The following is a 12,021-nucleotide window of genomic DNA, read 5'->3' on the forward strand; positions in this document are numbered from 1 at the left end:
AGTGAAAGATGCAGAATAGACCCAGAGAAGCCAGCCATGGGTTGGCTTGAAAAGGCTGAGCTGGGAGAGCAGAGGCGGCTCAACTGACAAAACCCAAATGTGGACACGCATGGGTCACTGGCTAGGGGTGCTGATTGTGGAGAGCCATCCAGTCACGAAATCCATCTCGACAGTGTGTGCTGATCAATCATGACCTTGTAGCGGCAACATTTATCAGCCTGGAAGCCATGAACTTTGGTTTGCTCATTTTACTTGAACCTGATGCTACCCTTGGGGACCAATGCCACACATTCACTGTAGGATTGATGCAGAGGACACCCCAAAAGGGAAATAGGAGGCTGAGTTTCCTTTGTTAAAGGGGATTATAGCCACTACGTCTGTTTAACTCTTTCCTCCCCTGGCCGTGGAACCCATCCAGCTGGGGTGGATGTGGGTATGGGGGCTGCAGTTGGCCCTAAGCTAAACCTAACACTCTGATAACTTACATACTCAGCAAAGTAATGGCAGTTCCAGCTAGAACAGCCTGGAACATCTCTCCATGCTGGGATTGGAGGGAAAAGTTCACTTTGGCTAATTTCAACTTTTCCACCATTAAATCTGCACCTGCAATGTCAGGGGTCACCAAATAATAAAATGTGGCATCTTTGAAACTGCTCAGTCACGTGAAAAGGGCTGTAATTGAGTAGATTCATTCTCTGAAGCCCCATCAGAGACACACAGCTCAGGGATGGGGGAGGGGGAGAGGTTCAGGACAGGGAGGCAGGGCCAGGAGCAAGCCAGGCTCTGGGAGGGACCCGGGAGCAATGGCAGCTTCTGATGTGGTCCCTTGCTTTTGAAATCTGAGACTAAAAATAAATAAAGATCCCACACATTCACTCCATACACACCCACATACCCACGCTGGCCTCTAGCCTTTGTGAGCAGTTTGACCTGATAAATGCGCTTGGCTGGCATCAAATAGTTCAGCTTTGACCGATCCCATTTAAATATGTGAATTAGTCATGAAGCAGGACACAGCTTGGTGAGCTTGCTAAATTGTTGGACTCTATTGAAGGAGAAGGGAGGAAAAAAAGAGGAAGCCATTCAGCGTTCTCAATTAGATGGAGAGGTAAGGGCATCCCAGCCTCAGGCCACCTCTCCTCACTCACTCCCCAAGCCTGGTCTCAAGTGCAGCAGTAAAAGCCTCCCTGGGCCATGAGGCAAAGGTCATCTGGTACCATTTGGGATTATTGTTGCCAGCCTCATGGAATACAGCATCTGTGGCCTTCCATGGTGCAGATTGTCTGGGCTGTCTTAGGAGGCCAGTGAGTTTCCAGGGAGGCAACGGCCTGCTGGCACTGGGATCAATGGACATCCTATGCCTGGGCTGGCGGGGACTCCAGGTTGATGCCACCATGGGAAAGGCTAACCTGGAGCTTCTGTAGGGATAGTTCTTAACCCCAATGCCCACCACACCCTGCCCAGGAGAGAAAAGAGGAGGAAGGAAGAGAGATTGGTGAGCTCCTGGGTAACTCACTCCTCTCTAGGTACAGTACCATTTGCCTAGAGAATGAGACTCACAGGAAGAGTGGAGGAGGGCACCAGCAGCAGGGTCACGATGGCAGTGGCCCTCAGTGCCAGCCCAGTCTTAGCAGGAAGGAAAAACCAATCCCCAGTGTCGTGAGTTCCTTAGAAATGCCCCTGCCTTGCATACATACCCAGGTCCCACCTTCACCCGCCCCGATACCATGCCGCAAAGGAAACGTGCCTCTGAGCTTCAGCTGCTTTGTGGGATTGGGGTTGGGTGGCAGCTGGCTCCAGACAGGAAAACTGTTACACACCTGCTGTTTGAAAGTTCCCCTTCTTAGCTCAAGGCATTCTGCACACCCTCCTACCACGAATAGTTGCTCAAATCGGGTACTTCCTACTGCAGGTTTTAATGGGAACAGCCCCAGCCACTCATTTTGTTAGGAAAGGATGACTAAAGAGCAGAGCCGTTAGGGGGAGCGCGTCCACTTGCTTGGTTTGCAGCATGAGATCAATGAGCCAGGAGCTCAGGATAAAATAAAGTGTCAACGTCTTTGTCTCCTTGAGGGGAAGCTTTAGGACAGAGTGCCAGGCAGGGGTAGTGGGCCGAGGCTACAGTCCCCAGAGCTGAGGAAAGCCCAGCTCTGGGCTCCACGGACGGCACGAGGAGGTTCCCTCTCTGCAGGCGTTGGCAGTTACATCCTGGGTGTGCAGGCTCCCAGCGTCTCCTCGGAGAACTCAGGAAACTCACCAAGGCATTCGCTGAATAGGAGTCCGGCTTTGAAACTGTGAAGTAGCAGCGCCCCCTGCCTGTGCGTGGCCGCCATAGCTAGGAACCCTTCCCAAGTGGGGAGGACCCCCCGAGGAGCTCCGGAGGCTCCCCCAAGGCCGGGAGAACTTCACACAGGCATCCAGGAGCAGCTCTGCTCCCGTGGAGACCTAGAACTTATTTGGAACTCAGCAGTCCCTGCTCTTTCTTCCCTTCCTGCTCCCCCATCTACCTAAAATCCCAGGAGCTAGCAAAGGACAAAGGCTCTCCCCAGAGCTTCTGCCACACAGGAGTGCTGATGGGTGGGCTGCAGGTGGGCCTGAGCCCCTGCCCCCCTTAGCTCCGGCTGATTCTGTTTGTGGCCGTCCTCAGCTGACTGGATGCTGTCATGGTGGCATGGCGATTATTATAAGCATCTCGGTTATATTACATTACGGTCTTGTCACTATATTGAGATCATCTCAATTACTACTCAAAGATTAGTGCAAGCTGCCATGACTCATATGCATGCGGTGTTTACTCTTACTTCACGGCCCTAGTAGTGCTGTATTGATGCCAAAGCATGAGAGACTGTCACTTGATTATGATTTCCAAAGGCTGTAACGAATCTGGCCCAATTCCTGACTTGGCTTGGACAAGCCTCCTCCCTTCTCCACCCACTATCCCATTCCTAGGTTCCGTTTTCACTTTAGTTCTTCTACCAGAGTTAGATGCATGTTTTCCTTAATCTTTACATTTAAAAATAAAATTAAAATGCAAAGTCGTCACATGAAAACACACTTCTCAATTTTCTTTTTTTAAATATCCCAAACATCAAAACAGTACTACTCTATAAACACCCTCATCAAGTGCTATGAATACACCAGTTGGCATCAGATGCGTCTCCCTAGATAGCAACATTTCTGTGTCCACGGATCAACAGTCCACTTATGACAGAGCTTCCAATTCAGGCAGGCCCTGGCAGGCTAATTTCACCTCCATGATTTTATATGCAAGTTAGAGCTACTCCCTGAAACTGCTCTTCCCTGAGTTCTGCCTGTCAGGGATGGAGATGGAGAAGCTATCCATAACACTTCTCTCTTCCTTAGCCCCACAGGCAACATGCCAGCCTGTCCTCCACTCTGCCTTCAAAGCATGCTCTGTGGCTGGCGACTTCCTGCCACTTAGACTGCTATCACCAGGAACCAATTTCCCATCTATCTTCAGCCCCAAGGCTCCTGCCCTCACCCTGCCTCCCTCCTGTCACACCAGCCAGAAGGATCCTTGCAAACTCCACCTCAGATCATGTCAATTACTAAAAATAAATTCAGGGGCTCTCCACTGCACTCTATAATTTGACTCAACATTCTTAGCTTGGCTCTCCACGGTTCACCTAATCCGCCCTCTGCCTAATTCTCCAATCTCCTTTGGGGTTTCTGCTCTTCCCACTCCCGATGGTCCAGCCACATGCATCTCCTGGAATTTATGCCACCTTCCCATCTCAGAGTCATGGTTCAGTGTTTTTCACCCAGTTTATTGTTATTTATCCTGCAGGCTCAGCTTTAATGTTCCTCCTGTGAGCTCACAACCTATATTATTCTTTCTCATTGCAACATGTTCTTTTCATTGACATGCAACCATTTGTGTATCTATTGTGTATGATCCCTCGGGGGGTGATACAATTTGGGACAGGAAGGAAAGCATCCTTTTGTATGGGATGTATCCCCAGCACCAAGCCCCAGGGTCAGCTGGAGTAGTTGTTGAGTTGACATGGATGGAATTAGTGAAGAAATGAATGGGCTGTATAAGGTTGACAGTATTCACTCATAAAGGTTTAGTGACTTGCCTCCTGCCACACCCTCAGCAAGTGGACATGCAGTTCCTAGGTGAACTGCACCATCTGGAAGACTCCCTAGGAGAAGAAATGGGGAGAGGGGCTGCAGAAGGCAGGTGAGAAAATTCTAGAACAGTTGGTTCTCCAAGACAGAGTCCCCTTAGAGTGGGGCTTTAAAGATATGTGAGAAGCATAGTCAATGTTCACACTTGTGCTTGCTTCAGCAGCACATATACTAAAATTGAAACAATACAGAGAAGATTAGCATGGCCCCTGTGCAAGGATGACATGAAAATTCGTGAAGTGTTCCATATTTTTTAGTGGAAGCAATTTTGGAGGTAGTGGAAGCTACAATGATTTTGGCAATTACAATAATCAGTCTTCAAATTTTGGACCCATGAAGGGAGGAAATTTTGGAGGCAGAAGCTCTGGCCCCTGTGGTGGTGGAGGCCAATACTTCGCCAAACCACGAAAACAAGGTGGCTATGGTGGATCCAGTAGCAGCAGTAGCTATGGCTGTGGCAGAATATTTTAATCAGTAAACATAGCTTAGCAGGAGGGGAGAGCCAGAGAAGTGACAGGGAAGCTACAGGTTACAACAGATTTGTGAACTCAGCCAAGCACAGTGGTGGCAAGGCCTAGCTGCTACAAACAAGACGTGCTTTAGACAAATACTCATGTACATGGGCAAAAAACTCGAGGACTGTATTTGTGACTAATTGAGTAAGAGGTTATTTTAGTTTTTGTTCTGTAGAAAGTGTAAAGCATTCCAACAAAGGGTTTTAATGTAGATTTTTTTTGCACCCATGCCGTTGATTGCTAAATGTAATAGTCTGATCGTGACGCTGAATAAATGTCTTTTTTTTTTTAAATGTGCTGTGTAAAGTTAGTCTACTCTGAAGCCATCTTGGTAAATTTTCCCAACAGTGTGAAGTTAGAATTCCTTCAGGGTGGTGCCAGGTTCTATTTGGAATTTATATACAACTTGCTTGGGTGGAGAAGCCATTGTCTTCAGAAACCTTGGTGTAGTTGAACTGATAGTTACTGTTGTGACCTGAAGTTCACCATTAAAAGGGATTATCCAAGCAAAATCATGGAATTATTGGTGATAAAAGTGATTGTTGGCACATCCTATGCAATATATCTAAATTGAATAACGGTACCAGATAAAATTAGAGATGGGAATGAAGCTTGTGTGTCATCCATTATCATGTGTAATCAATAAACGATTTAATTCTCTTGAAAAAAAAATGTTCACACTTGTTGGGAAAAAAAAAAGTCTCCCTTGGTTTCGTAATGCAGAATGCTGAAAGTAAGGCTCTCCCTATGACGCCCTTACCCCCACCTCCACCCCCCAATAACGGGAAATACGGGCCGTCTTCTCTGAAGGAAGATTTTTGGGTTTATCCGAAGGAGGCAGGTGTAAAAAGCGACTGGGAAACTGCAATATGCCTGTCTGCCTCTCCTCTGAGCAGAGCGAAAGACTGCTGGCCGCGGGAATGTGGGTCTCGGTGATCCCCGCAGCCCCAGGCCCCACGGACCCAGGAGAGGCCGGCGCGGAGCCTGGGACGGACTAACAGCAGAGGGCGCCATAGAGCAGGCCGCTCCCGCCAGGTGCTGCCTCCGTGCCCGGGTGAAGTCCCCTGGCCGGGAGCAGCTCCAGCCAGACCCTGCCGCTCTCAGACTGGGGCGGCTCTCTCCCTTGCCCTCCTCTGCTCGGCTGTGATTTCGCTGTGTGCTTCTGTGGGAGAAAATGCTATAAGTGACTCTATGGACATCTGTAAAAATAAATGCCAGCTACTATGACTATTCAGGTGTACAGGTGACATGCGATCTTCAGAAAGAAGCTAAGAGTCTGGGGTAAGGGTGGGAAGGGGGATGTGGTTCGTTGTTTTTTGTTTTTCTGCTTGGCTTGTGGAGTCCGTTCAGTGTGTAGTGCTTTTTGTTTGGTTGGTTGGTTTTTTTAATGTCTTAGGTTAAACTTTGTCTTTCTGGGAAAAGCTACTTTGGTGAAAATTTGTCTTTCTGGGAAAAGCTACTTTTTCCCAGGGTGATTTGACACAACTCTGGTGCAGTGCACTAACTTAGATCAAAGAAAACGGGCTGAAGAGACCATTTACCCACATGTGAATCCCAGTAGGCCGTTTTTTTTAAAAGAACCTCCGCCGGGATTGGGAGTCATTCAATCAAGGAGTGTTAGAGCTGGAAGAAACTTTCGAAATTAAACCGCCTTTTTATTATTAGATTAAAAAGGAGGCCCAAAGAGGATAAGGAACTTGTCCAAAGTCACAGCACCTTTGAGTGCAGTGGGGCTGATTTCCAGTCTGGGGCACAAGGGAAACTTTCAGTGAAAGGTTGGTGGTGTGTGTTGTTAAGCTTTCATTCTATTCTGTATTATATAAACATTGTAAGGAAAGTTGAGAAAATGCCATTATTCTAACTGCCAGGAATCCTCCCACATCAAGGTGATCATTGTTAATATTTTTGCTCTATAATTTTCCAGCCTTTTAAACTTATATATCACAACTTGTATCAATACAAATTTATATCAGTTTACTAAAGCTGGATCACACCATCCTTATTGCTTTGCAACCACTTTTTTTTGGGGGGGGGGTCATCAATATAGCTTGAACACTTTTCTATGTCAACTAATATATATCTACATCATAATTCCTAAAAGATGCGTAACTATTCCCTTCAATGGGTGCACCTTCATCAGTTTAATCAAACCCTTATTGATGGGCATATAAGCTTTTTCCAATGTTCAACTTTTTTTTTTTTTTGAGATGGAGTCTGGCTCTGTCGCCCAGGCTGGAGTGCAGTGGCATGATCTCAGCTCACTGCAAGCTCCGCCTCCGAGGTTCAAGCAATTCTCCTGCCTCAGCCTCCTGAATAGCCGTCATTACAGACACCTTCCATCACACCTGGCTAATTTTTGTGTTTTAAACAGAGACGGGGTTTCACCATGTTGGCCAGGCTGGTCTAGAACTCCTGACCTCAGGTGATCCGCCCACCTCGGCCTCCCAAAGTGCTGGGATTACAAGAGTGAGCCACCATGCCCGGCCCAATGTTAAACTTTTATAACATATTTGCATTAAATATTCTTGTCCGTACATCTTTTGCACAGGTGGTGTCCACCTACTGAAGGGTGTGGCTTTTTGTAGAAATGCAGTGTGATGGTGTAGGCTGGGCTTGGACACTGCCTTGCAAACTTTCTGCGTCTTTACACAAGCCACAACCTTACTAGGCCCCAATTCTTTCATTTTCAGGTGGAGGTGATCATAGTGCTGGTCTCCTAAGGGTGATGGGAGGATTCAATGAGGTCATATATAGAAAGTGATTGGTCAGTGCCGAGCACACACACGTCCTGTATAAATGTGAACTCTTAGAATATCACTATCATTACCTCAAACCCTGAAGATTGGCTCAAAATAACCCTCATGGTTTTATTTTACTCTGATTGAGAGTAACTGGAATTTCATGAAGAAGTGTTTAAGTGCTAAACTCTAGTAGCTAAAGCAATACCTCCTTTCTTTCTAACTTAATTCATCCAGAGGAAAAAATAATGATAAACGTAAATGGTGGATGGGTTCTTGAGCTACTTGTTATGTTCTGGTCACATAGCTTAATGCTAGCCCAAATAGAAAAGTCTATATTGGCAAGGATGTGGAGAAATTGGAGTACACTATTGGTGGGAATGTAAAATGGTGTAGCCGCTATGGAAAACAGAATGACAGTTTCTTAAAAAATTAAACATAGAATTACAATACGATCCCGCAATTTCACTTCAGGGTATATACGCAAAAGAATTGGAAGCAAGGACTTGCAGAGATGTTTGTATGTGTTCATAGCAGCATTATTCACAATAGTCAAGGGTGGACATAACCCAAATGTCCATCAATGAATGAATGGATAAACAAAATGTGGTATACACATACAATGAAATATTATTCAGCCTTAAAATTAAAGGAATGCCTACCACATGCTACAACATGGATGGACTTTAAAGACATCATGCTAAGTGAAATAAGCCAGTCACAAAAGGACAAATATGGTATTATTCCACTCATGAGATACATAGAGCAGTCAAATTCATTAAGACAAAAGGAGAATGATGGTTTCCAGGGGCTGGAGGAGGTGGCGGGCATGAGGCTGCTGTTTAATGGGTGCGGAGTTTCAGTTTTGCAAGATGAAGAGTTCTGGAGATGATGGTGGTGATGTTTGCACAACAATGTGAATGTACCTAATGCCACTGAACTGTCCATCAAAATGGTTAAGATGGTAAACTTTGTGATATGCATGTGTTACCACAATTAAAAACAAAATTCTAAAAGAAAGAGGCATAGTGTCTCATTGAAGGTTCTTAAGTTCCCTTCCTAAGCATCAAGTCTTTTGTGATAGATAAAGCCCCCTCTGATCCGTTCTCCTTTGGAAAATGCTCAAAGCACAGCCTCTGGCTCCCCAGTGCCTTCGAACTCGTCTCCTCTGTTTTGTCCTTATATCCAGGGTCACCACCATTTCACAGGCCTAAGCAGTAAGGGGGTGAACACTGAAGCAGAAGCTGTGGTCTCTGAAAGTTTGTTTTTAATCTAGGAGGATGCCGTGAGTCACCAGGACACATTTCAAGTTCATATTCCCATCTGAGGCATTGGAAACCCATTCCTACCAACCAAATGTATGAGTTACCCACATTTCTTCTGCTTGGTCCTCACTCTCACCTTCCGTCTCTCTCCCTCCCTCCTCTCACAGGTTGCATCATCCTCCCCAGACAGGAATGGGCTGATGGCACTCTGCTCAGAATATCTCCTTGTTCCCCGTACACGCAGGATGAACATCCACCCAAAAAGTCTTCCACAGCACGGCCACACCTCTCACTCTTCCTTTCACCCTGAGGTCTGCTGCACTCCTCCCCCGCTCCAGTAGAGCAGAGCCTGTGGTTTCCTGGCCCAATGGACCTTCCCCATCTCCAGACACGCTTTGCACATGTCCAGCCCAGAGCCTTCACACAAGCCTTTCCTGCTGTGTTCACTGTATTGAATTCCTGTTCCTCTTCCTTATCCAGGCTCAATTCCCACTCCTAGTTTAATGATGTGGCAAGTCTCTGAGTTAGAGATAGCTCTCATCTGTAGCAGGGGAGAACTGATATATACAACAACAATAGCACACATTGATCAATTACTGACTGTGCCAGGCACTGTTCTGTGCATGTGCTCTGCATGTACAATTCTGGTTTCCTCAGAATCACACTGAGATGTAGCCACTATTATTATCCCCATTTTTCAATAAGGAAACTAAAGTGGTCCAAAGAATGTAAGAAACTGGCCCAAAGCCACCCCCCTAGTAAGAGATGGAGAGAAGATGAGGATGCTGGTCCTCTGGCTCAGGCTGCTCCTCAAGGTCTCGGTGGGGAGAAAGAGGTAAGGAATGTGAAGTGTTGGGACAAAAGCAAACCACAGTTCTCCTCCCACCCTCCCGATCAGAGTTTACCTGGAAATGGTTATTTTGTGTCTTTTCCCTTGAATATGTTATTAAATCCCCAAGAACAGAAATTGGCTCTTACTCATCTTCATGTTTCTCCAGCCACCAGCACATTTTACTCATCATAGGTGCTCACACTAAAAAGAAGAAAGAAAAGAGAAAAAGTTCTTCTGTGCCTTGAAAGTGCAAAGTGAGGGCTACAATTTGGGACAAGAGAAAATGAGCAGTACAGCATGGTACTTAAAGCCTGGATTTCTGGAGCCAAACAAGCAGATCAAATTGCAGCTTCACTTACAGCTGTGTGACCTTGGGCAAGCTGCTTATCTCTGTGTGCCCCAGTGAGTTGTCTCATATATACACATGCATGTACAGTCGTCCCTCAGTATCCAAAGGGATTGGTTCCAGGACCTCCTTTGGATTCCAAAATCCATGGATGCTCAAGTCCCTGCTGTGAAATGGCGTAGAATTTGCATATAACCTACAAACATCCTCCCATGTACTTGTTTTTTTTTGTTTGATTTCTTTCTTTTTTTTTTTTTTGAGATGGAGTTTTGCTTTTGTCGCCCAGGCTGGAGTGCAGTGGTGTGATCTCTGCTCACTGCAAGCTCCGCCTCCCAGGTTCAAGCGATTCTCCTGCCTCAGCCTCCTGAGTAGCTGGGACTTCAGGCGCATGCCACCATGCCCTGCTAATTTTTGTATTTTTAGTAGAGACAGGGTTTCACCATGTTGAACAGACTAGTCTCCATCTCCTGACCTCATGATCCACCTGCCTCGGACTCCAAAAGTGCTGGGATTACAGGCATGAGCCACTATGTCCAGCCCTCCCATGTACTTTAAATCATCTCTAGATTACTTATAATACCTAATACAATGTAAATGCTATGAAAATAGCTATTATACTGTATTGTTTAGGGAATAATGACAAGAAAAAAGTCTGTACATGTTCATTACAGACACAATTTCTTTTAAAATATTTTCAATCTGAGGTTGGTTGAATCCATGGTGGAGGAACTCCTGGATATGGCTACAGAGCGCTGACTGAGTCATATTCAGCGTAACAACATTGAGGTCAACAAGGGACTGCAAATATGGTAGTGGTCTCATAAGATTATAATGGAACTGAAGATTTCTATCACCTAGTAACTTCATAGTGTCATAGCGCAATGCATCACTAGCATGTGTGTGTGGTGATGCTGTTGTAAAGAAGCCTACTATGCTGCCAGTCATGTAAAAGTGTAGCATATACTATTATGTACAGTGCATAATACCTGATCATTATAACAAACAGCTATGTTACTGGCTTATGAATTTGCTATACTATACTTTTTATTATTATTTTAGAGTGTACTCCTTCTACCTATAACAAAAGTTAACTGTAAAACCAATTACAGATAGATAGATGAATAGGTGGATGGATAAGTGGATGGATAGATGGATAGATAGATGAATGGATGGATGGATGGATGATAGATAGATGGATGAATAGATAGATAGATAATCACAGTGTTACTCTGAGGAATGAATGAATGAATATATGCAAAGCACTTGGAACAGTGCCTGAACCATGGGAAAGGCTCGATGTGTTTGCTATCATTATAATTCTGTATCTTAGCCCAACAAATGGAACATGAGTTATTAACCACCTACCTTCTGAGAAATGATAATAAAAGAGCTTATTTGCAAATAGTACCTTCTAAGAGCTCTGCAAAGTGCAGTTCAAACGTTGCTTCCCTTGAGGGTCCCTCCCTGACTGCAGACTGAGTTTCTCATTCTTTCCTCTCTGCTGCATCTGTTTTGGCTGTGTATATTTCATATTTTATGTAAATAGATACAACCTATTTAATCTACTAAATTTTTTAAATTACATGCTTTATGCTGAGTTAATTACAGACTCACAGGCATTTGTAAGGAATAAGACAGAAAGATCCACTGTACCCTTCACCCAGTTTCCCCCATTGGTAACATTTTGCAAAACTGTAGTGTAATATTGCAACTAGGATATCAGCGTTGATGCATTTCACATACAGGACAATTCAATCACCATAAAGATCTCCCTGATGCCCTTTTATAACCACACCCACCTCCCACCTTTCTCACCCATCTTGTCCCTAAGCCCTGCGACCACTAATGTGTTCTCTGTTACTTTATCATTTCAAGAATGCTATACAGGCAGCAATGAGGCAAGGCCGTGTATTCTACTATTCTACCACATATTCTTGCTTGCTATTTTTTTTTCTTTTTTTTGGAGATGGAGTCTCACTCTGTCACCCAGGCTGGAGTACAGTGTCACGATCTCTGCTTACTGCAACCTCCCCCTCCCAGGTTCAAGCGATTCTCCTGCCTCAGCCTCCCGAGTAGCTGGGACTACAGGCACGTGCCATCACACCCGGCTAATTTTTTGTATTTTTAGTAGAGATGGGATTTCATCTTGTTAGCTAGGAAGGTCTTGATCTCC

General features: G+C 45.3%; 1 long non-coding RNA gene and 1 other non-coding gene across 2 annotated transcripts in view; one reads left to right on the top strand and one right to left on the bottom strand.

Annotated features, from left to right (window-relative positions):
- The window catches only part of LOC129011485 (uncharacterized), a 98,774-nt gene that overhangs the window by 5,443 nt on the left and 81,310 nt on the right, over positions 1-12,021 (bottom strand). Inside the window, exon 3 of the long non-coding RNA XR_008493338.2 lies at positions 9,576-9,703. This is a non-coding gene — a long non-coding RNA (uncharacterized LOC129011485). The remainder of the gene's footprint in view (positions 1-9,575; positions 9,704-12,021) is intronic.
- On the top strand, positions 4,300-4,406 carry LOC129012051 (U6 spliceosomal RNA). Its single transcript, XR_008493547.2, has one exon. It is a non-coding gene; the product is annotated as a U6 spliceosomal RNA (small nuclear RNA).

The sequence above is a fragment of the Pongo pygmaeus genome, chromosome 14 (genome assembly GCF_028885625.2).
Source record: "Pongo pygmaeus isolate AG05252 chromosome 14, NHGRI_mPonPyg2-v2.0_pri, whole genome shotgun sequence".
In the NCBI taxonomy this organism is placed as follows: Eukaryota; Metazoa; Chordata; class Mammalia; order Primates; family Hominidae; genus Pongo; species Pongo pygmaeus.